At 30.2% G+C, this 2,818-nt stretch overlaps 1 pseudogene; it reads right to left on the reverse strand.

Moving 5' to 3' along the window:
* Positions 1–1,347: 1,347 nt before the first annotated feature.
* LOC123895779 lies at positions 1,348–2,224 on the reverse strand (annotated as a pseudogene).
* Between the last annotated feature and the right edge of the window lie 594 nt (positions 2,225–2,818).

Raw genomic sequence — 2,818 nt, forward strand, 5'->3', positions numbered from 1 at the left:
TTCAACAGCTGTTTCACAAAATCACAAAGAATTCATTGACTAAGACGTCTCTTAGTCAATATCTCATTTATTTCCAAATATACATCCATGATATATTATCATAGGTTTATTTAGATAAATTCTAAGCAACAAACATTTTCACAAAGGAGAAATTAAATTTATTATATAGGTCTACTTGAAATTTTCAAGTGACAACACCCCCACATGTTGTAGAATTAATTCTCCAAGCAAATTATTTATCCAAGTCTACTTGAAAGAATTTTCAGCAACAAACCCCCACATTGAAGAAATTAATCCACATAATTATATATTAACGAATTTCACTAAACATCATTGTATTAAATTATTTTAATACAATAGATAATTCAGAAAATACCATATTATAGTTTTATGGTATTTCTCAAATATTTCATGAGTGACAATCATGTTCATGTCTACTTTAGAGTATTTCTAAGCAACAACATCTTTATCACATATATATATATATATATATATATATATATATATATATATATATATATATATATATATATATATATATATATATATATATATATATATATATATATATATATATATATATATATATATATATATCTGTATGAACTTCTCAACAAAATATATCCTCAATCCACTTCAAATACTGCTCTACAAATTTACATGCTTCAATAACACCAAAATAATACTGCATCACTTGAATAATAGTTAGCGGACAATATATACATAGAATTGCCAAGTGCCATAAAATAATTAGACTAACAAAACTGTGTTATACCATAAAAATTTAACTTCACAGCACAAACATATACGCAAATGTATGCCACTGTTTCGGTTTTATATCTCATTACTAATTTATGAAACTTTTAGTAGTAAACATACCTCACTTCTATGCTCAAACCATAGAAAGAAAACTTCATTTTTCAATGCCACAATATAAACAAGCTAATAAATCTTTATTATAGCATATAAACTTCACATCTCAAATTTATATATTCACTGTTCCGTTGAAATTATTTACTGAAGAGAAAAGTTAACTCTCATTGACCAAAACCAATAGTTTTATTATTAATCATCATTGTATTATTCTAATACAATGGATACTCCACAATATATATATATATATATACTATTCTATATTTTACTTGTGTCACTTAGTTTTAATTTTGATTTTCTAAAATTTGAATTTTTTTTTTAAGAACAATATAGCGAAAACTCTGATAGGAAAAAATTACAACCTCAACGAGCAAATGTAAAATGTTACAAGTAATCGAGACAAAACATATACAAATTCATGAAAACATAAACTTGATTTAAACTACAAAAAGATAAACTTGTGATTATCACCATCTATTCTTCAGTCACTACTGAGCCTTTCTCACTGACGTAAATACCATCAAGAAACTTCTTAATATCCTTGTTCTTAACATGGCATCTCTGGTTAATAAGGGCACATGACCTTGAAACAAGTTCAATGTCATTTCCATCCAAAACAACCTCATCCTTCACTTTCTCAGATCGAACAATTGAAACTCCATCAAGCAAATCAACTTTCCTCACCTTCTTTTCACCCAAATGTTTCGGATCTCAATAGACATGCTGTCATTGGTGATGCTAGCATTGATAGGAAAATGAGCATACACAAACCTCATATTGTAGCAGAATCCCTTGGTAACACCTCTGATGAGATTCTCAACATGATTGAGAGCAGTCCTGATGGCGGCGGAGGTTTCCCCGGAACCAAACCAAGCGTACAAGTTTCGGACTTAAAGAAATGCATATAATTTTTATTTTTAGAATAAAAATATTTTAAAAAAAATCTGGAAAAAATCTAATTAAAAATAAATCAATACATCAATAAAAAAACCGTTTGTAATTTATAAACCGGTTCGAATTGGTTATGAACTGAACCAATTTATAGAAATAAATCAGTTTTTTTATATAAAAGTAGTTTTATGAACTTAACCAAACCATTAATATGGTGCAGTTCAGTGCAGTTCATGAACCATATACATCCGTAGCTACATCTGAAATTGGTTTGAAACTGATCGATATCAATTCCTTTGGTGCATCGGAACGTGATTCTTTCACAGTCCTTTCCGGCCCCTATTTTTTTTTCCTCTTCTAAATTTCGTCGTCAATCTCCACCTTTCTCTAATCTGACGACAGTGATGGTTGAAACTTGTGATACCGTGAAAAAGGTTGTTGAAAAAGAAGAGAAGAGCATCTTTGTGATTGGGGTTAGATTTCTTCTAGATTTTGACCAAACTAAAATTGGATTTAAATCTGGTTCAAGTAAATAAACTGATTTTAATTGCAAAACCAGAACGGTTCCAAACCAAACTCAAACTGATTTCATGAAAGAAAAAACCACTTTTTATTTTTCACTCCTATTTAAGCTAAACTATTGTAGCCTTGAAGACAACCTTTTGATTTAATAAAATTCAGAGATTTTTCTCAAATTTGGTGGATTCCAAATGACTCCTTCTGGTGGATTCCGGAAGTCTAGTGGATTCTAGATTAGTTACTCTTTCTGGTGGATTCCGGAAATCTGGTGGATTCCAGAACTTTATCTGACAGGTTTTGCGCTTGCAAACCTGTGTTCTATAATAGGATTAGCGCTTGCTTTTCCTTCACGCTTCCGTACTGCGTCAGTTGGTATCAGAGCAGGTTTCTCCTGTTCTTTTCCTAACGTGATCAGACATGGGAGAATCAATTCCGGTTATTAGGGTTCGCAATAACAACCATATTGTTACGTACATAAAATCAGAACATACTCGTGGTGAATCTGATTTGGAATATTATGAGCGTAGATATTACA

Source organism: Trifolium pratense, linkage group LG7, assembly GCF_020283565.1.
Source record: "Trifolium pratense cultivar HEN17-A07 linkage group LG7, ARS_RC_1.1, whole genome shotgun sequence".
NCBI lineage: Eukaryota > Viridiplantae > Streptophyta > Magnoliopsida > Fabales > Fabaceae > Trifolium > Trifolium pratense.